This window comes from Orbicella faveolata, unplaced genomic scaffold, assembly GCF_042242905.1.
Source record: "Orbicella faveolata isolate gen_17 unplaced genomic scaffold, um_ofav_v1 contig_50, whole genome shotgun sequence".
NCBI lineage: Eukaryota > Metazoa > Cnidaria > Anthozoa > Scleractinia > Merulinidae > Orbicella > Orbicella faveolata.
The window spans coordinates 1,943,532-1,952,238 of record NW_028301581.1 but is presented as its reverse complement, the minus strand read 5'-3'; positions in this window follow the sequence as shown (position 1 = coordinate 1,952,238).

Here is an 8,707-nt window from a genome sequence, read left to right as displayed (position 1 = left end):
ATCGTGATCTTCACCAACTTTGGCTCCTTTTCCCGGAACTTCAGGAAGAATTTTAAATCCTAGGGACTCTAACCTAACTCTTGGCTGCCTTGGTTGGCAGAGAAATGGACACAAGTAAGAGGATTGCACACTCGGTTTCAAGCTTTTAGGCCGAAATATAGCCCCACTTCGTTTTAACACTGAAAGAGTAGCCGAGACCGTCTTACGCGAAACGCAATCTTGACCAACTTTGGCTCGATTTCCCGGAGGTTGCGGGATATATTCCAGTCTCGGGGACTCTAAACTAACTCCTGATGACCTTGGTTTGCAGAGAAATGGACACAGGTAAAACGATGGCACGCTCGCTTTCGAGCTTTTAGAGCGAAATATAGCCCCACTTTTATTTAAAACTAAAAGAGTATTCAAGACCGCCTTGCCCGCATCGTGATCTTGACCAACTTTGGCTCGATTTCCTGGAACTTGGGGGATATTTTCCATTCCGGGGGACACTAAACTAACTTCTGATAACCTTGGTTTGCAGAGGAAAGGACACTGGTAAAACGATCGCACGCTCGGTTTGAAGCTTTTAGGCCAAAATGTAGCCCCACTTCATTTTAAGACTTGAAAGAGTAGCCGAGACCGCCTTGCGCGCATCGCGATCATCACCAACTTTTACTCGATTTCCCTGAACTGGGGGGATATTTTCCAGTCCCGGGGACCCTAAACTAACTGCTGATGGCCTTGGTTTCCAGAGAAATGGACACAGGTGAAAGTATGGCACGCTCGGTTTTGAGCTTTTAGGGCGAAATGTAGCCCCACTTTATTTTAAGACTGAAAGAGTAGCCGAGACCGCCTTGCGCGCGTCGTGATCTTGAACAACTTTGGCTCCATTTCCTGGAACTTGAGGGATATTTTCTAGACCGAGGGATTCTAAACTAACTCCTGATGGCCCTTGTTTGCAGAGAAATGGACACAGGGAAAACGATCGCACGCTCGGTTTCGAGCTTTTAGGCCGAAATATAGCCCCAAGAGTAGCCGAGACCGCCTTGCGCACATCGCGATCTTAAGCAACATCTGCTCGATTTCCTTTCGATTTGCTATATTTCGGCCTAAAAGCTCAAAACTGAGCAAAGATCGTTTTACCTGTGTCCATTTGTCTGCAAACCAAGGTCATCAAGAGTTAGTTTAGAGTCTCTGGGTTTAAAAAATATCCCTCAAGTTTCGGGAAATCGAGCCAAAGCTGGTCAAAATTACGATACGCTTAAGGCGATCTAAGCTACTCTTTCAGTCTTAAAATGAAATGAGGCTATATTTCGGCCTAAAAGCTCGAAACCGAGCGTGCGATCGTTTTACCTGTGTCCATTTCTCTGCAAACCAAGACCATCAGGAGTTAGTTTAGAGTCCCCGGGACTGGAATAGATCTCCGAAGTTCCGGGAAATCGAGTCAAAGTTGGTCAAGATCACGATGCGCTTTAGGCGGTCTCGGCTACTGTTTGAGGTTTAAAAGGAAGTGGGGCTATATTTGGGCCTTGAAGCTCGAAACCGAGCGTTCAAATTTTTTTCTGGTCATTTCACCGGAAACCAAGGCCACATCAATTTAGTTCAGGGTCCCTGGGAGTGGAAAATATCCTCCAAGTTACTGGAACTCCACCCAAAGTTGGTCAAAATTACGCTTTGCATAAGGCGGTTTGGGCTGCTTTTTAGTCTTAAAATGTAATGGGGCTATATTTCGGCTTAAAAGCTCGAAACCGAGCGTTAAATTATTTTTATTTCTGTCCACTTCAACGAAAACCAAGGCCGTCACAAGTTAGTTCAGAGTTCCTGGGACTGGAAAATATCACCCAAGTTGATGGAAATCGGCCCAAAATTGGTAAACATCACGCTGCGCGTAAGGCGGTTTTGGCTACTTTTTCAGTCTTTAAATGAAGTGGGGCTTTATTTCGGCCTAGAAGCTCGAAGTCGAGCGTTCAAATATTTTTCCTTTTTTCTTTTTACCGAAAACCAAGGCAATCACGAGTTAGTTTAGAGTCCCCGGGACTGAAAAATATCCCCCAACTTGCTCGAAATCGAGCCAAAGTTGGGCAAAATCACGTTGCACGTAAGGCGGTGTCGGGTACTTTTTCAGTCTTAAAATGAAGTGGGCTATATTTTGTCCTAGAAGCTTGAAACCGAGCGTTTAATTAGTTTTCCTTTGTCCATTTCACTAAAAACCAAGGCCCTTACGAGTTAGCTTAGGGTCTCTGGGACTGAAAAATATCCCCCAAGCTGCTGGAAATGGACCCAAAGTTGGTTAAAATCACCCTGCGCGTAAAGCGGTCCTGGCTACTGTTTCAGTCTTAAAATAAAGTGGGGCTATATTTCCGCCTAGACGCTCGAAAGCGAGCGTGCCATCGTTTTACCTCTCTCCATTTCACCGAAAACCAAGGCCATCACGGGTTAGTTTAGAGTCCCCAGGACGGGAAAATATCCCCTAAGATGATGGAAATCGACTCAAAGTTGGTCAAAATCACGCTACGCGTAAGGCGGTCTGGGCTACTTTTTAAGTCTGAAAATAAAGTGGGGCTATATTTCGGGACTAGAAGCTCGAAACCGAGCGTGGAACTGTTTTTGCGTTATGTTTGGCAAAATGCACCAAACTTGGAAAAATGCGCCACACTTGGAAAACTGCGCCACGCTTCCAAAATTGTGCCACACTTGGAAAAATGTGGCACACTTAAAAAAATGCGGTTCAGTTGGTAAAATGCGGCAACCTTGGAAAAATGCTCTACACTTGGAAAACTATGCCACACTTGGAAAAAAGCGCCACACTTGGAAAACTGCGCCACACTTAGAAAAATGCGCCACACTTGAAAAAATGTGCCACACTTGGAAAACTGGGCAACACTTGAAAAAATGCGGCACAGTTGGAAAAATGCGCCACACTTGGAAAACTGCGCCACACTTAGAAAAATGCGCAACCCTTTCAAAAAATGTGCCACACTTGGAAAACTGGGCAACACTTGTAAACAAATGCAAAACAGTTGGTAATATGCGCAGCACTTGGAAAATTGCTCAACGTTTGTTAAAATGCACCACACTTGGAAAAATGCGCCACGCTTGGAAAATTGCGCAATTTTTGGAAAAATGCGCGACAATTGGAAAATTGCGCAATTTTTGGGAAAATGCGCGACAATTGGAAAATTGCGCAATTTTTGGAAAAATGCGCCAGACTTGGAAAAATGTGCGACACTTAGAAAAATGGGCAACACTCGGAAAAATGTGGCACACTTGAAAAAATGCGACACAGTTGGTAAAATGAAGCAACCTTGGAAAACTGGGCAACACTTGTAAACAAATGCAAAACAGTTGGTAATATGCGCAGCACTTGGAAAATTGCTCAACGTTTGTTAAAATGCACCACACTTGGAAAAATGCGCCACGCTTGGAAAATTGCGCAATTTTTGGAAAAATGCGCGACAATTGGAAAATTGCGCAATTTTTGGGAAAATGCGCGACAATTGGAAAATTGCGCAATTTTTGGAAAAATGCGCCAGACTTGGAAAAATGTGCGACACTTAGAAAAATGGGCAACACTCGGAAAAATGTGCCACACTTGAAAAAATGCGACACAGTTGGTAAAATGAAGCAACCTTGGAAAAATGCGCTACACTTAGAAAAATATGCCCAACTTGAAAAAATGCATCACACTTGGAAAACTACGCCACACTTAGAAAAATGCGCTAAAGTTGCCATAATGTGCCAAACTTGGAAAGTTGAGTAACACTTGGAAACATGTGCTACACTTCAAAAAACGCGGCAAAGTTGTCAAAATGCGCAACCTTAAAAAAAAAACGGGCCACACTTGGCAAAATGCGCCGCACTTGCAAAAATGCCACCAAGCAATTAAAGTACATCAAGCAAGTTAAGTACACCAAGCGAGTAAAGTACACCAAGCAATTAAAGTACATGAAGTAAGTAAAGTGCATCAAGCAAGTAAAGGACACCAAGCAAGTAAGGTACATCAGGCAAGTAAAGTACACCAAGCAAGTAAAGGACACCAAGCAAGTCAAGTACATCAAGCAAGTAAAGTACACCAAGCAAGGAAAGTGTTTGCGCGAAGTGCGCATTAAAGATTCGCAATGCAAGTACCTTGATCGAGTTCATCAGGACAGCTCTTAATCGCGAAAACACCGACGCGGAAAGTCAAGGTGAACAGCGTTTGAAAAGAATGAACATCGTTTCACCGCAATGAAACATCAAAAAACCTCAGAAACCTGATCTGCTCCTTAATGATGCTACGTAGCGGCACAATTACAAGGCAGGAAGGTCTGCCTGAAGAACAACCAACGGAGCTTTCAGCCATTTCCTTCGCCAAAACGAAACTTTGATACTAGTGTATTCGAAACTCTTGCCAAAACCAGTTGAAAGAACCGCCAAAACATCTTTTCCTTTCGAGTAAACGAGAAACAGCCTCCTTTTGCTCGCACTTTAACACCAATCCTCCAAGACAAGAAGCAGACAGACGATCAAAATCAAAACATTCTCCTGCAAATTCTCTTGAAACTGACGCCATTTTGGCCTGAGCCGCGAAGTGATGAATGTCACTTTCTGTTTAGACTACGAGTAGTCCCTCTTTCGCTTAGTCCGTCGTGCGTGACGCGAAAGAAATTCGCGAGAAAAAAATGGCCCCGCGAAATCCTGGGGGCGAGGAGCGCGCGAAAGGAGGGACTACCTCCTAAGCCCAAGAGTTTGCCCTTTCACGGCCGAGTGATTTTTCGGTGTAGGATTTCTCATCTTGACGTCCTCTTATTATCGCCTGTTATCAATAGCCCCAGGAGATCTGAATAAAATTGCTCTACTCTACTCTTCAAGTAGCCAGGCAAAAACATATGCCGTGAGAAGTATATCTGCGTTCAGATTGATTTACCTCTGACAAAGCCATTATCTATTGTTTAATCACAACCACTCTTCCGTTGAGAGAAAATTTAAAATACCACATTTGTAAAACTTTACAAAAAACTACAACCTGCAAATGAATTGTAACTTTTATTACAAAAATGACCTGTTTTCCATTGTGAGTGTTTTTCAGCTGAAAATCCTGTGGTTAAATCACGTCTTCTATACTCTTCTAGTTGTTTTTCACAAACCAAACCTAATTTGTGCTCTTATCATGCGCGACAGCTATAAGCTGTTTTCATTACAGCAAAATGATTAGTTCTTCAGCGAATTACTTTTTTTAAAGTTGAAAGATACATTGCATTGCCTCCAGGTAAAATGTAAACAATGGCATAAACCAGAACTTCCCCCTTACACGACTTGAGTATTCTTTGGCTTTCATGTAAATGTTGTGTAACGGAACCGCCACTCTGTATTGCATTAAAGAGACCATAATCTAAGCTACATTAGCCAGTTCTGATAAAGACAAAACTTTCAGCTAGCTCAATTTTTCGTAACACTATTCCCTATTGCTTTCTGCTATCTCAACTGCTTTCACAGCGAACCTCTTCAATGTCCTTCTTCAATTCTAGTTCAATTTCACAACTACTTCAGCCCACAGATACGTTTAGTTCAGCCCTAAACAACGCTCACCAATACATAAATTTAATGTAGACCCTTGACCTATCGCGTGTCCCACACACATAAGTTTAGTTCAGATATCTCAGAGCTCATACAATGCTCACACAGTGCTTCTTTACTACCTCCCGGAGTGTATTTCCCTTCCACTGAGGGTGAATCGTGCGCGACATAAACGGGACGAAACTATGCGAAATCACTATCCAAAGGAATGCAAGCACGCCAGCATAAAGCGATGACGTCACACCATACGTCATCGCTTAAAAATATAATACAGCACATTTCCAAAACTTCATAAAAACTAAAAACTGCAAATGAATCGTACCCTGACTTCACTATCACCACTGTAAACAGTATATTTCAGTTCTCAACAATGCTCATACAGTGCTCTCACGGTGCTCATTCTGTTCACACAATGCTCATTCAATTCACTTCAAGACTGGCAAAAGTACAACTGCGCTACCAATCTGTAAATTTAATATAGACCCTTCAGCTATCGCGTGTGCCACTTACTTGTCTATCTAAATTTGTATGTATGGATGATATGTTCTTATTATGAGTTCGCCAATAAGCCCAAATTTATCCGACCGTGTATAAACCAAAATCAACCCCCAAATCTTCGTTTAAAACTGAAATTAAAAGCACTCCGCTGATCCTACAAACAGAAAATGAAAAGAGCAAACGAAAAGTTGCTCTCTCTGAAATCGACACCCTATTATCTAAAAATATTTGGAAACACTAATTACCTCACCGGAAATTAATTTGTTGTTTTAACTGTATACTTGTCATATAGATTAAAAGCCCTCTGCTAATCCTTCAAACAGCAAAGGAAAGCCGCAACGCCCTCACCTATCGCCTGTACGACTTACTTGTCTACCTAAACTTGTATGTATGGAGGATATGTTCTTATTATGAGTTTGCCCGTGAACGCAAATTTAAGCAGCCAAGGAAAGCCGCAAAGCCCTCACCTATCGCCTGTGCGACTTACTTGTCTATCTAAACTTGTATGTATGGAGGATATGTTCTTGTTATGAGTTTGCTCGTGAATGCAAATTTATCCGATACCGTATAAACCAAAATACAACCCTAAATCCTCTTTTAAAAGCTAGAATTAAAAGCACTCCGCTGAACCCACTAACAGCAACTCCCAGAGTGCATTTTGCTTCCACAGAGGGATAAAAAGTGGGCGACAAAAGCGCGAGGAACATAAACGTGACGAAATCACTATCCAAAGGAGTTCAGCGTGCCAGCATAAAGCGATGACATCACATCATAAGTCATCGCTTAAAATATACACAAATGTTTCATAAGATGAAAACAATAAAGTCAGATCATCACGTAATCGGATCTTATGAATTGAATAAAGTATCACTATCATGTTTTGATGATAAATGATATCTTCATGATGATGGTATTAATTCTTATGCCTATTGTCACCGTTTGATTCAATAAAATCAGCAGTAATCTCGCTTGAAGTTTTTGGTTCATCAATAAATTCATTCTCCAATTTTTGAAAATCTTTGGTGATGTTCAAATTCCTTTGGGCAGTCTAGTGCTAAGGTGTCTGTATTGGCATAGGCTAAAATAGGGACTGGACCATTGGACCCTTGGACCTTTGGACTATTTTAGACTATTTTTTGCACTATTTCTTGGACTATTTCTTGGACAAAATTTTAGACTATTTTTCAAGGGGTGGGTAGGTAGTTTTGCAGGGGGGTTGTTTATCATATGTTCTTCCTCAGGGAGGGGTAGGTAGAAGGTAGCTAGTTTTTTCTCTTTGGGAGGGGTGGGTAGGGGAATTTTGTCAAAATATATGATTCTTACTCATCAAAAATTAACACTTAGGAAGAGGTGGGTAGGTAGGAAGTTTTGTCAGGGGAAATGGTTGATTATATGTTCCTCCTTAGGGAGGGGAGTGTACGTAGTTTTCGTTAGGGGGGAAGTGCTAATTACAGCACTTGAATCATTACACATGATAAACCATCTGAAAGCAATAGTCACACAACACATCCTCGCATGCGCACAACCTATTAACACGAGAGGAGAATGTAAGTAAAAGTTGTCATCTATGAGGGGAGGGGACCGTAATTATTACATAAAAGTTACCTGCATTAGGGAAACATTTTTCGATTCTTGTCCGCTGTGTCGCTTATTGACTTGTGCCAATGCAACTTGCTGCTTATATTTTGCTAACTAATGGATCGTTTGCACCAGTCGGCCTCGACTATATTTCTCTCGCGGATAAGAACCGTCACAAGAGTTATTTCCATTCCCTTTAATCTACCTACCCCTCCCTGAGGAAGAACATATGATAAACAACCCCCCTAACAAAACTACCTTCCCATCCCTTAAAAAAATAGTCCAAAATTTAATCCAAGAAATAGTCAAAAAAGCAGTCCAAAAAATAGTCCAAAGATCCAAGCGTCCAATGGTCCAGTCTATATTTTACCCTATGCCATCTGTATTTATCAGTCATTTGATAATTTTTGTTGTTTAAAAAAACAGTACAGTTCCATGGTGGATTATATTTCATCATTATCGGCGTAGATAATTTTCATGGTTTGACAAGAACGATTTCATCGCATGGCGATATCCCGTGTACAATAAAGAATGCGTGACATTCTCAGAAAGACAGCGGAACTTTCCCTCGGAAAAGAGTCATCCAATTTCTATTGTTAGACTGTGGTATGAATTATTTCTAACACGGAAGAAACATATCATCCACTGGACTTTCCCTAATCGTTCTCACTTTACTTCTTACGCGTAAGAAACACATCATCCACTGGACTTTCCCTGATTGTTCTCACTTTATTTCTTACGCGTAAGAAACAAATCATCCACTAGACTTTCCCTAATCGTTCTCACTTTATTTCTTACGCGTAAGAAACACATCATCCACTGTACTTTCCCTAATCGGTCTTACTTTATTTCTCACCCGTAAGAAACATATCATCCACTGGACTTTCCCTGATTGTTCTCACTTTATTTCTTGCGCGTAAGAAACACATAATCCACTGGACTTTCGCTAATCGTTCTCACTTTATTTCTTACGCGTAAGAAACAAATCATCCACTAGAATTTCCCTAATCGTTCTCACTTTATTTCTTACGCGTAAGAAACAAATCATCCACTAGACTTTCCCTAATCGTTCTCACTTTATTTCTTGCGCGTAAGA